Source organism: Ochotona princeps, chromosome 1 (assembly GCF_030435755.1).
Source record: "Ochotona princeps isolate mOchPri1 chromosome 1, mOchPri1.hap1, whole genome shotgun sequence".
NCBI lineage: Eukaryota > Metazoa > Chordata > Mammalia > Lagomorpha > Ochotonidae > Ochotona > Ochotona princeps.
In genome coordinates, this window is record NC_080832.1 from 28,091,165 (window position 1) to 28,108,378 (window position 17,214).

General features: G+C 39.3%; 1 protein-coding gene and 1 pseudogene across 1 annotated transcript in view; one reads left to right on the top strand and one right to left on the bottom strand.

The window, feature by feature from the left end:
- The window catches only part of LOC101529373 (transmembrane emp24 domain-containing protein 1-like), a 134,288-nt gene that overhangs the window by 15,537 nt on the left and 101,537 nt on the right, over positions 1–17,214 (bottom strand). The window lies entirely within an intron of this gene.
- LOC118758337 (small nucleolar RNA U3) lies at positions 4,461–4,553 on the top strand (annotated as a pseudogene).

The following is a 17,214-nucleotide window of genomic DNA, read 5'->3' on the forward strand; positions in this document are numbered from 1 at the left end:
ATGAACAATTATATGATTGAAACTGCAAACTTGAATATATCACTAAGGATGGTCAAAATGACAAAAGATTCTCTTTTCATCTCAAGGTAAGCACTGTGATATTATAAGGTTTTTTTTTTCTTTTAGAAAACAAGATTATACAGGAAAATATTTGCAGACTCTGATCTTTCACAATAAAATGACTTTGGCTACCTTTCTGATCTAATCTGCCACTGTCCCCCACCACCACCAAAAATCAGTTCCAGGCCCCTGGCCTCTTTTCTATTCCCTGTCAACATGCCTAGAATGGTCACACTTGAGTGCCTTTGTTCTTCCTGCTTTCCTGTCTGGGACACCCTCCGCCCTCTTTGCAATTGACCTTTATTTTGCTTCCTGGTTTCATTAAGATCCCTGCTGCAGCAAAACCTCCAAGATGCTAACCTTAACCAACATCATTAAAAAGCACACTATTCCTGGTGACCATGTGACACCATCTACAAATGATTTACTTGTTTATTTTCTTTCTCCCCCATCGGGACGTTAATTCCATGGGGTTAAGTGCTTGTCTGTATGGCTCCCTGTGTATCCCTGCTATCCAGCACCTGTCATCAATTATTTGGACAACGACCTTAAACTTCTTTGCTTAACAACATGTTTAATAGAGAGGACTTATTGGGGTAATGAAAGCTAATTTGGGGTGAAAAGGATGCAGTTCTATTGTTTACTATTAAGATCTGGGACAAAACATTTGACTTCATTTGGTTTCAATTTTCCTCTTGATGAAAAGGTCCAACAGACTTCTTGTTAAGAAAATGGAAAGAAGCACCAGTTTCAGAAAGCATTATGCTGCTTATGCTAGACAGAGACATGTTTTCCCATACCTAGTTGTGGATTAAGGCATCCTTGGTTGGGAATGGAGTGAGATTTGTAAAACTCTACATTTTACCTATAATTTGAAATCCATTTCTTGGTTTCTTCCCAAATACTCAGTTATCATAGTGAATTCAATTGAGATTTAAACATCATCACAAAGACATTTGGGACCCCTCCCTGTTCTCTAACAAGCAAGCACAGAACAATTTTTCTTTCTTACTATCTTCTCTGAATATCTTCATTGACTCCCCATATGGTTTAGGAAAGGGTTTCAGGTCAAACAATCCCTTTTCCCACCAAGGGATGGCCATGTGGCCCTGACTGGGCAGTTAACATCCTTTAAACTGGGGCTGATCGAAGCATTGACGAAAGAACAGGTCTCTCTCTTTGTCTTTTCCTACAGAAAACTACACATGCTAATTGGCTGTCTTTCTCAGCATATGGAAACGACTAATTTAAGTGAGAATGATGCCAACCCAGAGAGAGTAGAGCTGAGAGATGGAGAGAGACACAGTTCTGAAGGAACATCACGTGTCTGATGTCCTGCCTCTTCTACCAAGGCTCTTTAAGGGCCAACACACCATCTTCTCCTGAAGCAAGCTAATTTGAATTGATAGGATCTAACTAATACAGCAGGATATTGAGAACAGCAAACCAGAAACACAGAGCTGCATTCACAGCACAGAAGCACGCTGGTGAATAGTGCTTGTCTCTTATAAAAACAAAAGTCATTTTACTGCTCACCCACATCCCTATTTTTAGCAAGTTGTTTCTTCCCACCCCTGGTTGGGGTATATAAGGAATAGCTTCTACTGCAAAATCCCAAACTTGCTCACTTAGGAAACAGTGGTGCCAGAGTAGTGGATCCCAACACAGTTGTTTGTCAGCTAGAAGAGAATTGTGTTCCAGCATCCAAACACGTGGGTTCTTGAATACTCCAAACACGTGGGTTCTGGAATTCGACTGGTGCAAGTCATTGAATTCCACAGACAATCAGTTTACCTATAGGCTTAAAGGCAATCATTCGAAATACTGCATTCCTAAGTAGGGGACTTCAATCATTTTTGCCACTGTATACAATGTGAGTAGGTGTTCTTAACTATTTGTGATCTTTAAGGTTAATATTTATTCTTAGTTACAAAAGAGTAAAAATTTTAGAAAGTGTAATATAGGGAACCCTGTGGGTTTTTGATATCCTTTCACAAGGACTTAAAATCTAACATACTTTCCTAAACATTATGAGATCTTGTTTACTCTCATTCTGCCTTAGCAGGTCACAGGCCTAATGAAGTTCAATATCAGAACAGATTGAACGCAGAAATAGATCAGAATCTGGCTGTCTCCTGTTAAACTAAATTCTAAAGAGATATATCAAAAAGTGAAACTACCACCCAGAAATCAGAAAACAATAAGTGCTGGTGAGAATGTGGTAAAACGATATACTAATCCACTGTGGGTGGGAGTGTAAACAAGTGCAACTACCGTGAGAGTGTGAAGAATCTTCAGATATCTGAAAATGGATGTACCATATGACCAGATTACTATCAACTAAGGAATGGATAAAGGAAATGTGGTACATGTATATTACAGAATCCTTCTCAGCCATAAAAAGAACAAATATTCTTAGGCAACAAAATAGACCCATCTGGAAATCATTATGCTTAGTGAAATAAGCCTGTCTCCTAAAGACAGATATCATATGTTCTCTCTGATCTGTGACAACTCATGCATAGAGCACATAAAACATAATCTCTGTCAACATCATGCATCTATACTCCTGTGTAGAATTTCCATTCCTATTTTATTTTTGTTATTTAACTTTTTCTTTTTCCTCTACTTGAATATCATGATACCTTTATGTATCATAAAATCAAGCTTATTAGTGTGAAACAAATAAATATGCTACTGTAATGGTTTACGAAAAAATAAAACGGAGATATGGGGAGAGAAGTGGAGGAGGAGGCTGGAAGGAACTTATGAATAAAAATCTGTATCATGTGAAGTGGGATATCTACTCATTATGTACAAAATTTTAAAATAATAATAAAATAAAATAAACAAGTAATTGACAAATTCTAAAGCAGACATTTCAGCTTTGCAGGCCATGAAATGGTGCTCTGAATTGTTCAGTTCCACCATTAGAATGTCACAGCAGCTACAGCCAATATATAAACTAATGAGTCTGGCTGTGTTTCAATAAATCTTGACCGGATGCTAAAATTTAAATTTCAAATAATTCTAATGTGTCATTAAATATTCTTATTTTGTTCCAAGCTACTTATCTATGTGGAAACTAGTCTAATCTAACAGGCAGTACCAAAATAGGATGTGCATTCATTTGGGTCTGCAAGCCGTAGTTTGTCACCCCCTATTTTAAAGTACGTCCTATAGAACTCTAATCCCAAGATTGGTGCTGAGACATAATAACTTTAATGTTGACACTCTGTATGTTTACCAGTTACTATCCCAGTTGCTTTACTTCTAATGCAGCTCTCTGCTAATATGCCTGGGAAAAAGCAGCAGAAAATGGCAAAAAAAAACGTGGGCTCCTACCACTCACGTGAGTAATCCAGATTTTCCTGGCTCCTGGCCTAACCCTGCCTTTTACAGCCATTTGGGGAGTGAGCCAGCAAATGGCATCTCTCTCTCTCTCCCTCCCTCCTTCTCTCTCTCTGATTCTGATTTTCAAATAATAAATAAATAAATAAATATTTTTAAAAAACTCTAATCCTTTTATACCCTCTGTGACAAGGCATTCCACGATCAAATAAGTTTAGGATATATCACAGTAGCAACTGAAAAAACTGAAAATCTGTATGCTGACAGTATAAACCTCTGAAATACCCTGCAAAAATACATAATTTTTTAAACTTAGTATATTGAACCCAATAAGTTACAAGTACCTTTCTTGTTTCAAAGAATATCTGTCCATAATTCTCAAACTACTACTTCACTGGATTTATGTTAACATTATCAGGCTAAAGGATTTCAAACTGAAATGCCTACAGGTATCGTGAATGATACATCTGTATGATAAAGCCTGTATGTAAAAAAATAAGAATTCCATCACACTTACCTGATAATGCTGTCTTTTTTAATCCTTGTGCAGGAAAATTGAAATGACCAACAAAACATATCTTCAGTTTATTTTTGGCTCTCAGAGACCAGTTTACAGCCAGTGCTATGTGAATTTCTAGGAAATGGCATCAATATTTCAAGGACCAAGGCATAAGAGAGGTCAGTTTTGACAGGGTGCTTGTCTTGGCATTACTAAGCCAATATACAACTGCATCCTCATGGAATAGTCAAAAAAAAAAACATAGTGAAGACATAACCAGGACAGTGTGGTTGTGTGTGCGTTTGAGCCATTACGCAGCAGATTCTGTGTGACTTGGGGGAGGAGGGGATGACGTGTCCAAAAAAATCTATGCAAATGAATCACCTGGCTTCATGTTAAAAAATCCATATTTTGGCTCAATAGATCTGGAGCAAGTTTTAGGTAATGCTAGTGAAGTGTGGTTTCACTGGAAAGAGTCTCCATATTGCATAAGTTTAGTGAACTTAAAAACTCTATGGAATAGCTCCTACATAGTCACAGGGTTTTAGGTAAGATTATACTTGCAGGGATCATTTCTATAGTTTGTTACTAGAGAAGTGTATCTGAATGCAAGCAGCCAACAGAATGGGAGAAAATATTTCCAAATTATGCAACTTGTAGAGGATTAATATCCAGGATATATAAAGAGCTCAATAAACACAATCACAACAAAACGAACAATCCAGTTTAAAAAAATGGGAAGATGATATGAACAGGCCATTGTCAGAGGATGAAACACAACTGGCCAATAGACACATGAGAAAAAGTTCAGGATCACTAGTCCTCAGGGAAATAAAAATCACAATGAGGTGTCACCTCCCCCCAGTTAGTGGCTATCATCCAAAAATCAAACAGCAATACATTCTGATGAGGGTGTGAGGTAAAAGGTACCCTTTCTACTGTTGCTGGGAATGTAAATGAGTACAATGATTATGGAAGACAGTTTGCAGATTAACTAGTTCTATCATATGATTCAGTAATACTGCTGGATATTTATGCAAACACAATGAATTCAGCAAACCAGAGAGTTATTTGCACATCCATGTTTATTGCAGCCCAATTTACAATCATCCCAGATGTTCATCAACCCATGACTGGATAAGCAAAATGTGGCATATACACATTATAGAATACTATTGAATCATAAGAATGAAATCCTATTTGCAACAAAATGGATGTAACAGGAAAACATTTTGCTTTGCAAAAATGCCAGTCTTAAAGAAAACAAATATCACATTTTTCTGCTATATGGCACTTAGTATAGAACACACAAAACGATAGGAATGAAATGGTCACTTTGGGATTGTATTATCATTTTTTAAAGATTTATTTTATTTTGATTTGAAAAAGTTACAGAGAGAAAGAGAGACAGAAAGAAAGGTCTTCTATCCACTGGTTCACTCCTCCAAATTGCTGCAATAGCCAGAGCTGGGCCAATCCAAAGCCAAGAGTCAGAGCCTTCCTCCAGATCTCTCAAGTGGGTGCAGGAGCCCAAGGATCTGAACCTTCCTCTATTGTTTTTGGAGGCCATAAGCAAGGATTCAATAGAAAGTAGAGCAGCTGAGACATGATTCAGTGCCATATGGGATGCCAGCACCACAGACAGAAGCTTAAGCCACTATACCACAGTACCAGACCTAGATTGTCATTTTTAATTTCTGTTTATACTCCAGTGGAAATGTGGTCTTGTGGTCTTTTACTTTTTAGTTGTTTAATAGTATGATTAGTGGCAAATTAAGCCTGAGGGGATCAAAATTATAACTGTAAATAATGCTGAAGAGAAGGAAGAGAGGTAGATGTATTGGGGTAGAGTGGAAATCAGGGGAATGAGGGAAGTATGACTGCTTTATACTCTGAGTGCTGGAAAATCAACCCAGTTGTAATTAATAATCAATGAAGTATAATCACAGAATCTTTGGATAAATAAGCAAAAAAAAAAAAATGAATTCACTTCTAAAACTCTACAGATGGGCGTTATCTATGCTGCCCATAAAGAGCCCAGCAATGCTTTTAAAGTAACCCTCTCCTAACATGTATCAATGAATCCATGTTCACATCTGGGAAATACACAACACAGAAAGGAGGGGTTTGGGCTAGCAGTTCAAGTGTCAGTTGAGATGTCTCTAGCCAATACCAAGTTCCTACACTCAAGTCTTGGATCCACTTTTGATTCCAGCTACCTGCTAATGCAAAACCTGGGAAGCAGCAAGGTATATCCCTCTTTTCTAAAAAATATTTATTTTTTATGTAAAATGCAGATGTAGAGAGAAGCATAGAGGAAAAGCCTTCCATCTACTGGTTCACTTCCTAAATAGCCACAACCACCAGAGCTGAGGTAATCTAAAGTATGGGCCAGCAGCTTCGTCTGGATTTCCCATGCAGGTGTAGGATCCCAAGGCTTTGGGCCATCCTCCACTGTTTGCCCAAGCTACAAGCAGAGAGCTCAATGGGAATGAAGCAGCTGGAACATAAACTGGTGCTCCTATGGAGCCCAGAGTTTGCAGGTGAAAGATTAGCTAGTTGAGCCATTGCAACAGCCCCAAATAAATACTTCACAAAAAAAAAGAAAGAAAAGAAATGCAAAACAAGAGCTCAGAATTCAGTAACAAAAACATTACAGCAAAAAATAAATTCTATCATAGAGCCACAAAATATCATTCCAAGCCGTTAAGTTTCCAGATAGTCTCCTTTATAAAAATTGGTGCTATCACAGCATCACTGCACTAGTGAAACCACACTCCACACCTCCAAAACATCCTTTAGGGAGCAGACAAGAAGTGGTGATTAAAGGCTTAATGAGCTCTCTCTCTCTGTCTCTCGCTCTCTCTCATCAACCAACAATTACAAAATAGGTGCCCAGAATGGCTAATTAATACTACACATATTAGATAAGGCACATGCACATAAAACACAGCCAGGATACTTGATAAGTATTTGTTCAATGTGCTCAAGAATATCATATTTGTGTTCTAAATAACAGGATTTTAATTTGTGTGATTGTCATTTCAGTATTCTGTGTGAAAACCATAACATTTTTGGCTTCAGAAATGCCACACCTGACATTATTACTATTTTATATGCAAGGGAATTAGCAAATGTGTTAGTAATCTAATTATTAAAAATCAGCAAGCCACATGTAAGAGAAAAAAATCAGCAAAAATGTTTGAGATACCATGCAGAGATACTGGGAGGAAAAGAAAGAAAAGGCTTGTTTTAGTTGGTAACAATACTAAAAGTTCAAGGGAGGCAAAAAGATTGAGCTCTTGAGAAGTGGTCATTTAAACAAAGGTACCTTCTCAAATGAAACAGAACAGCACAATAACATTTGGCCCTAAGTCTAGCTAGCCTGGAATGCTGGTGCCTTTCAAGGGCACTTGAGCCCTGTAGAGCATTTCCTGGGCACTGAATGAAAGAAGGCACCTGGTACATTCCCTTTGTTCATAGACCAACCATCCTAAATCACCCAGTTCTTTGGTGACCTCTCCCCTGATTTTTTTTCCCCTATCGTCTCAAGTCTACAACCCTCCTCACCACCATTAGCACCAGCACAATCGTGTGTTGATCCTTAGCGTGGGGCACAGTCCCCATCTTCTGACTAGGAATTCGGCCACTTAGAACCATAGTTTCACTTCATTTCTGATGAAGAATCTTGCTGGGTACTACCTTGCTTTATACCACAGCCCTAGAATAATTTGGTACTTAATCTCTGGTTCTGATTAGAGCAGATTGCAGATAACAGTATGCCTAGTATCTTTGATTCACTTAGACCTCTTGGTCTGAATTTTTTCATGGAAATTTTCAATTAGTTGTGTTACAACTAATTCTGCCACTAGGATTGTTTCTAATTTGGGTGAAGGGCTTCTTTTATATCTTGACCTATATGGAAATTAGAAGTGTTATATTCACCAAATATTTCCCAAATTTTGATGACTGTCCTTTACAATCCATGAAACATATACTGAATATCTCTTCTTCCCTCACCTTTTTCACCTCTCCTCTCCCTCCCTCCTTCCTTCACTCTTTCCCTTCCAAAAACCATGAAATGAAATCATCCATTTGGCAGCAAATGGAGAACGGATTAGACTGGTTTCATAATAAATCACAAAGATCACTTAAGAGACTCTTCTGGAAATTCACTTCACTACAACGGGAAAAAAGTATGACAAAAAGTGATGAAGACAGAGAATAGAAAATATTTAACTCAGCCATATTCAGGAAAAAATAACAAGGCATAGGAGACATTAAATATAGAGGAAGCTAGCAAAAATAAGTAAAGAATACTACAAAAGTTTCTGATATATGCAGTGAGTGGATATTGGTGCCATTTACTGAGACAGGCAACAGACAGAACTGGTTCACAACTTTATCTTTTGAATGGTGGGGAGAAAGTGCAGGCACAATCAATAATTTCCATTTTGGCACACTCAGTTTGAGGTTCCTATGAAATGTTCTACTGGAAACAGTAAGGAAACAATTTCCTGTGTCCAGAACTAAGAAACAAATGTGAAAGGATGAAGTGAGGCCATCCTTTTAGGTGAAATTGTCTCAGCAAGATTTCTTAGCAAAAAATCTGCAGAATTCTATGGGCTTTCGAACTATCATTAAGACTTCGATACGAAAGAATGATTGAAAAAAGATAAAACATCAGATTTTGGACCCCACATGCTGTGTAATGGCCCGTGACTGAGCATTGCCCTTGGTTATTTTGTTAGTTTTCAGTCTCATACTCAGTGCATAGAACACTACTCGCCAAGATGAATCTATTCTCAGAAGTGACAGCAGGGATGAGAGGCTGCTGACCCTGTTGAGTGCTGCGTGCACAAAGGAGAGGGAAAAGGGTGAATGGTGTCAACATCTCCCTTTACACATAACCAACAGACTTAAAGAAACAATCTTTTTTTTAAAAAAAAGATTTATTTATTTTTATTGGAAAGGCGGATATACAGAGAGCAAGAGAAACAAAGAGGAAGATCTTCCATCCAATGATTCACTCCCCAAGCGGCCACAATGGCTGGAGCTGAGCCAATCCGAAGCCAGGAGCCAGGAGCTCTTCTGGGTCTCCCACATGGGTGCAGAGTCCCAAAGACCCAAAGGCAGGGTCCCTGTCAAATGATACCCTACGGCCTGAGCAGATGCCTGAGCAGAGCAATGACCCATAGGTGGCTTTCCTGGTGTAGCAGCAGTGAGCAACACTGCCATTTTGAACTCAAGTACAACAGAAACAACAGTACGTGAGCAGAACACAAGGCCAAGTGCAAATCAAGATGCTGTGCATTTGTGCCTAGATAAAATCCCTCCCAGCTCCCCTAGGTGTGCCAATCAGTGGAGTCTTTCTCATCAGGCTATCTCCCATGCATTCGAGTGCAGCCCATAAGCAATCTGGATGAACTTGAAAACAAGGAATTACAACATTTGAGTTAATTCGTAGTACTAGTGCACTAAACCACCAAAGGAAGTTCACCTCTATACCAAAAGATACTCGCCAGTGAATTTACAGCTCCATTGTTCTATTCCATTGTGCATAGCTTGTGACAACTAGCAAAACTAGCAAAATTGAAAAAGCCATCTAACCACAAATCATAGCCATTTGGCAAGTTAAGATGCTAATTTTTAAAAAGTAATTTGAAACTCAAACAGAACAACAATTTTTGTTAACAAAAAGTCATACTCAATGAAAAGACTTAGAAGACATGTTACTTATAAGTTATTCAGAGCATAGTTTGTTGCCCAGAAAAAGAAAAGTTGCATGGTTGATGAGAACTTAATAATGATAGTAAGTAAAATAATAACAAGAAAAATGATGGGGTGAGGTTCCAAGCAACAAATTGAAGAAGTTCCCCACTTCCAATCCAACATGAACTGTTGACATGTTTATGGCAAGCCATGTGGTGCTGAATGTATTTGCATAAGAAACAGGAAAACAAAAGTTTCTCTGTCCAGTTTGGTGAATAAACAAATTTCACCAAATAAATGTATTATAGCATTTGGAAAATCTATAATTGACATTGAAATTTAAGAGCATTTTTTTTCCTACTGCAAAATACTGCCTTACATTTAGTTCAGGTTGATCTTGATATCTAGAAAGAGACAGTCTGCAAGAACTGCATTGACATCAAGTAAGGACACATTTAAATGTTTAAACGGAAGGAAAAATGTTAGCCAGTGTGGAGCAGAGAGGGCATATTCCAGGAAATAGGAGAGGACAGAATAATAGCAGAGAGTAATGGAGACTGACAGACACAGGAAAGCAGCAAAAACAATAGGGTGGTGTTGCACTGACTATTACCCCACTGGCATTCATTGAGTGGTGTTGGGAGCACTGCACGTGTGCCCTGCCCTAAGATGGCGCCTGGAACCTACTTCCTCTTGGAGACAGGTTTCAGGAAGTGCCCTGTGATTGGCCCTTTACCTCTTGCCTCAGGCATGTAAGCTGATTGGAGGATTGAGAGATAGCCAGGGACCTTGGGGGAGGGGTGAGGAGGTTCTCTGTGTAACGGAAATAACAGAATTAACTGACTTAACTGAAGGCTTCTGGGTAACGGATTTAACGGATAGGAGGGATATATAAGCCAGGGGCTTCTGCCCCAAAGAAGGAACTGAAGGTTGGAATAAAAGCGCCTTGGAAGATCTCCAGTGTGTCGGGTGATTTCTTCTGCGGGACGGGAGACACTGATAGAGTGGCAATATGAATTGCAGTGGAACTCCACTGGGGACCTCCACGGGGAACTTCAGAGGTGAACCCAGACAAAGAACTGCTCGCCCTGCTGGTCTGTTTGATTTGACCAGGAGCACAGACAGAGCAAGCAGCAGGTCCCAGAAGGGCAGTGTGGTAACAGGGTGGATTTCACAGCCCAGTCTGCCTCCTAGAGCCATATGGGGCACCATTTTTTTTTATGGAGGCAAGGTCTATGGATAGTACTAAGCATGTACTGAGCTAGGAATGAACACATTTCTGACACAGTGAACTGCAACAACGCGGCATCCTAAATTTTCCACCCAAGATAGTTCTGGGTAGTCCTCAGACCTGACGACCAACAGATCAAGAATTCTAGTAGTGGCACATCAGGCACCACTTCTAACAGTGTGGAAAAACTTTAAGACTGCAGGGAACAACAGTGAGCTGAGCATGTGCTGAGCTCAGTGAGAACTCAGTGCATTGTACTGGACCCACAGGAAAATAATACTGGCCATTGCATCATATGTGTCAAAACAGGTCCGGGTGGCCCTCAGACCTAATGGCCAACAGGTCCCGGCAAGATCAGCATCACCAACAGGCTAGCTATCTAGGACACCTGGTGTCTCCCTAACCATGAGACCTGCTCCTAGTGGAAGTGGGAGAAAGGCTGTTCAGAAAGCAGTGCATGTGCCCGGCGGCATGGCCTAGCGGCTAAAGTCCTCGCCTTGAACGCTCCAGGATCCAATATGGGCGCTGGTTCTAATCCCAGCGGCTCCACTTCCCATCCAGCTCCCTACTTGTGGTCTGGGAAAGCAGTCGAGGATCGGGCAAAGCTTTGGGATCCTGCACCCGCATGGGAGACCAGGAAGAGGTTCCAGGTTCCTGGCCTCGGATCGGCATAGCACCGGCTGTTGCAGTCACCTGGGGAGTGAATCAACAGACGGAAGATCTTCCTCTCTGTCTCTCCTCTCTATATGTCTGACTTTGTAATAAAAATAAATAAATCTTAACAAAAAAGAAAAAAAAAAGAAAAGAAAGCTGTGCAGCCTCAGCACGGTATCACAGGAGATGGAGAGTGGTGAGGCAGGAGCTGGGGCTACGGAGACCATGGTGGAAATCTAACATAAGAACGTAGAGTGAAACATGCTGTAGGGACTGGCACAAGTGATTGCAAACAAATAGCTGTGTACTAACTGCAATAAGTATACTGGAACTGTAGACATGTGGGTGACACAGCTTAGAAACCTGCACAAGGAGGAGAATCTGATAACCAGAAGCACAATGACAAAGAGCAAAAGAAGAGACAGAGGCATGGTGAATACTACTGAACACTCCCCTGCAAAAGAGCAAAACCCTTTGCCAAGCTCAGAGTTAACTGAGGAAAACATTGAGAAAATGGGGGTTACAGAATTCAAAACATTTGTTATAAAGCTTCTTATCAACAAGGAGAAGCACGTAAAGCAGGCATTCAAGGAATATGTCACACTGGAAATGAATCAAATGAAAGCTGATGTATCACAAATGAAGAATACAGTGGAACAAGTTAAAAGTACAGTGGAACAAGTTAAAAGTACAGTACATTCTCCAAAATAGAATGAAGGAGGCAGGAGAAAGAATCTCAAAATTGGAAGATATTTCCTGTCACCAAGGGGAAACAAACAAAACATTGCAAACAGAGCTGGATCCAGCTAAAACAAGTACTCAAGAATTGAAAGACACTATGAAAAGGCCAAATACAAGACTTATGGGAGTCCCAGAAGGTGCAGAAAGAGAAGCTAGGTTTACAAATGTGTTTAATGAAATCATAATGGAAAATTTCCCTAATCTGGAGAAAGAATTGGGAACTAACATCCAGGAGGGGCACAGAACTCCCAACAGGCTTGAGCAAAAGTGATCTTCACTATGACACATGATAATCAAGCTCTCTTCAACCGAACATAAGGAAAAGATCCTTAAATGTGCACGTGAAAAAAATCAACTGACATATAAATGAATGCCAATGAAACTCACAGGAGACCTCTCACAGGAAACTCTACAGGCCAGAAGAGAATGGAGTGACATATTCCAGATTCTAAAAGAAAAAATTGTTGACCCAGGATAACGTGCCCAGCAAAACCTCCCTTTGTCTTTGAAGATGAAATAAAATTCTTCCACAGTCAAGAAAAGTTAAAATAATATTCCTCTTCCAAACCTGCCCTACAAATGATACTGAAAGATGTTCTTTTTTAAATTTTTTTATTAATTATTTTGCATTATGTGACAGTTTCATAGGCTCTGGGAATCCCCCAACCCTCACCCTCCCCTCCCCCCTGGTGGAAGATGTTCTTTTAACAGAGAAAAGGAAAAGCACCCACCAACACCAAAGGCAAACGTCAAGAACATCTTAGTAAAATGACAACAGAAGACTCAGTCAATGAACAACCCATTGCTAAAATGACAGGACCAAATTACCACTTATTTGTATTAACCCTGAATGTAAATGGCTTAAACTCATTAATCAAACATCATAGAATAGTAGACTGGATTAAAAAACAAAACCCATCTAATTGTTGCCTACTGGAGGTGCATTTCACCAACAAAGATCAGCAGAAACTCTATCTTATGGATTTTGATTTTTTTGTGTTAGTTTCATCTCTTCAAAAAAACTTTTTTTTTATGAAATTCTTCAGTGACTCATAGATCATACAGTAGCATCATTTTCTTCAAGAAGGTTATTGATTTTCTTTTTCATTTCTTCAGCGACACATTAGTTATTCAGTAGCATGTTATTTAACTTCATGGTGTTGTTAATTTCTTTTTTCTCTTTCTGTTGTTGATTTTGTTTTGTGGCCTTTCATTTAAGGTGATGTATAGTAACTGTGGAATGGAGATGTGAGGATACAATGCAGTATGCATCCCTACTTCCAGACAAAGATGGACTCCCACTGAAAGATTTTACTCTATCTTGACAACAGGATGCTGGACTCTCTGCTATTGTCCATGGCCACAATGGTGGACTTATGACTGTGCGTGAAGAACTATACTATAGTCATGATACAGGGGAACTCAGTGGGGGGGTGGTGTTGAGGAGGGAATAAGGGAAATCACAAGGCCTATGGAACTGTGTCATAAATCATAATAATAAAAAGTAAAATTTTTAAAAAAGATAAGCATTCCAAGCACTGACACAAATAAGGTGTTCAAGGTGATAGTTTATTTAAGAAGTGATTACGTTGGGGCCAGTGTGGTAGCTCAACTGTCTAATTCTCCACCTGCAAGCACTGGCATTCCATGTAGGCACTGGTTCATGTCCTGACTGCTCTATTTCTGATCCAGCTTTGTGCTTATGGCCTGGTAAAGCAGTGTAAGACGATTTAAAGCCTTGGGATCCTGCACCCTTGTTTGAGACCCAGAAGAAGCTCATGGCTCCTGGATCCTGGTTTCAGATAGGCCTAGCTCTCACCATTGAGGCCATTTTTGGGGAGTAAACCAGCAGATGGAAGATCTTTCTCTGTCACTCCTCTCTGTAAATCTGCCTTTCCAACAAAAATAAATAAATCCTTTTCAAAAAGCAGTAATAAAATTAACACATACACACAGAGATACACATTTCACACAGAGAAATATCCATCATGATGGGACAATGGGCCAGAAATTCACCCAAAAGGAGAAGGAATGGGGGAGGGAAGACAGAACATTTGACAGCCCTTCCAGCTCTTTTGTCTATTGAGAAAGACTGGATCCCTCCCAGCTGCTGGTCTCTTCTATGAAGTAGGGGGTGGTGCTATTCCTGACATGCAAACACCAGGGAATTAGATGGCCCTCCACATGGTTCACATGGCATTTTGTCCCAAATGAAGCAGATGCATCTTGGAAGAGAACATTTTGATTAACAAACAGGATAGAATTTTCTAGGGGGTTATGATTTAGCTCAATGTATTCAGCTAGCTCCCTGCCTATTCTTTATCACATACAATGCCTTCAGAAATGGAGAGTTCTCCATAGACTGAACAAAAAAGGAGTACTTTCCTGAAATTAATGTCATTTTTGCAAGATGCTTTGAGATAAAGCAAGACAGGTGACATTTTTCATCACATTCTCCAGTTGAATCAATCTTTGTGAGATGCAGGAAGCATTTTATTTCTTTTACTTCAAGTGACAAGATGCTTCAATTTCAAATAAGCTGAGTCTTTAGGGAAAACAAATCACAGAGAAAATTTTACAATGTTTCAACTGCTCTTTGGGCTAGAAAAGTATGTGAGACCCCATGAGCATATATATATAGGAAACCTTCCAGAGAACTGCACATCACTGTGAGTATTTTCCCTTTCAGTCCAAGTGTGTATCTCAATGAGGAATCCTTTCTTTCAATCTGCTCTTTACAAGCACTTGACTGAGAGAAGAGAAAAAAAAAAACTTTGTACTGAAGTCTGTTTATTCACTCAAGATGGTAATCAGAGCTCGGTCCTAGATGAGCTCCAGATTACTGTGAAAGCAGAACTTGCAGCCCCTCACGGGGAAGCAGGGAACGCCTTGCTGTGGGTTTCAACTGAGACCTGCCCCTACACCACTAGTTGGATGTGGATGCTAGATACTCCCAGCCTCCCTTCCTCAGCTTAGTTTCCTTGTTCTGCTGTTATGATTTGGACGAATCACCTTCTTAGTTAAGTTAGCTAACTGAATTGAGGGAGTGGGTACAAGGTCCCAAATCACTGCACTCAGAAGGTCCTTTATTTCCTCCATACATAGCCTCTTGATGTTGTGAGTGCTTAATTCTCCAGGAACTTCAGGTCCCAAGCAAAAACTTAAGTCCCATTTTCAAGAAAGCCCCAGGCTGCCTTGAGTGCATGCTGGCAGCTTCAGAATTCACTAGTGGACGTGGTATCACTGATGACCAAAAGAAGGCCACAAACTGTACAGGCCAATGACTTGGACAGAAAGCTCAGCACATACCTCTCTGCCCAAATACCATGTATAAGAACCTTTACCTCTAACCCCTTAGGGAACCCAGGAATTAAGTGATACCTGTCCGGCTCCTTGCTCTGTACTTTAAAAGCATCTCCTTTCTTCCAACACTCCAAATCAGTTCTGGTCAAATGAGTGAACTGAACTTTTGGGGTCAATAGCTACTTTTCCAACCAATTTTGTAGGTAATCTGTATTACAATTTCTTGCTCTTTTCCCTTTTTTATTTAAAGGAGACAACTTTCATGGATTTCCTATGTACATTTGAAGAACTTTATGATATTCCCTACCTTACTGTCCCACACTCTCACTCTCCCTCCTCCTCTTATTTTTAATTTTCATGATGACAAACTTTCAATTTACTTTATAATCATAAGGTTAACTATCCACTGCATAAAGAATTCAGCACATCATAAGTAGAAAAAGCACTATTTCCTCAAGAGTATAAACAAGAGTTGTAAACAATAATCAAAACTCAAAATACCAATTTTGCTCATACATACTACTTATTATCCGTTACCACAAATCAGGGACGAGATATGATATCTGTCTTGGGGACTGCCTTATCTCACTAAATATAATGATATCCAAAGAGCAAGTGTTTTTTTGTTCAACAAACATTAACAACAATGACTGAGTAGCCAATATCATAACACAGTAGTTTAGGCCACTACCCGCAATGTCTATTTCCACATTGGCACTGGTTAGAGTCCTGGCTGCTCCATTTGTGACTCAGCTGAGAAAGCAGCAGAAGATGGCCCACGTGCTTAGACCCCTGCATCCACAAGGGATACCCAAAAAAACTCCAGCCTACTGATTTTATCTTAGTCCAGCCCCAGTTGTTGCAGTCATCTGGGGAATGAACCATCAGATAGGCGATCTTGCTGTCTCTTTCTCTCTGTTTCTCCCTCCCTCTACTTTCTTGTCTCTATCTCTCCTCTCTCCTGTAATTCTAAATTTGAAATAAATAAGTAAATGCTAAACAAAAAGACTCTAATAAAGTACAATTGAAAATGAAATATTCATGCTTATATGTTTAGCTTATACTTGAATAATTTTGCAGCAAAAAACAAGTTTAAGTTGTGCATTTAATATTCACATTTCATTTCCTCCCTTTGGTTCAATTAATTCTACTGTCTCTATTAAGACCTTTAAAGAAGAGCAAGAAATCGATACATCTCCATAATGATTCTGTAAAGGCCTGTGAACCTAATCATAGTAATGGAAATACTTTGCAGTCCTATACAAAAGAAACTGATATTTATGTATATGCCAAACCATACTTTTATTTTGATCGCTTTGGCTTATTATTTCAAAAGTTTACCATGAAATATTCATTGAAAGTCTTTGTGTTGTAAGCACTGATTAAAATAAATTAATAAACATTTAAATTAAATCTGTCAAATCTATCGTTATAAAAATAAATGTCATCTTGGTTTAAGGTAGTTACCTAACAGAAGTTGATTACATTTATTTTGAGATTTTTAAAAAGCTACTAAAATAATTTTTAAAAGGTAAGCTAGGATTAACTACTTTTTAAAAGATTTATTTATTTATTTTTATTGAAAGGCAGATATACAGAGAGGAGGAGAGACAGAGAGGAAGATCGTCCATCTGCTGATTTACTCCCTAAGCGGCTGCAACGG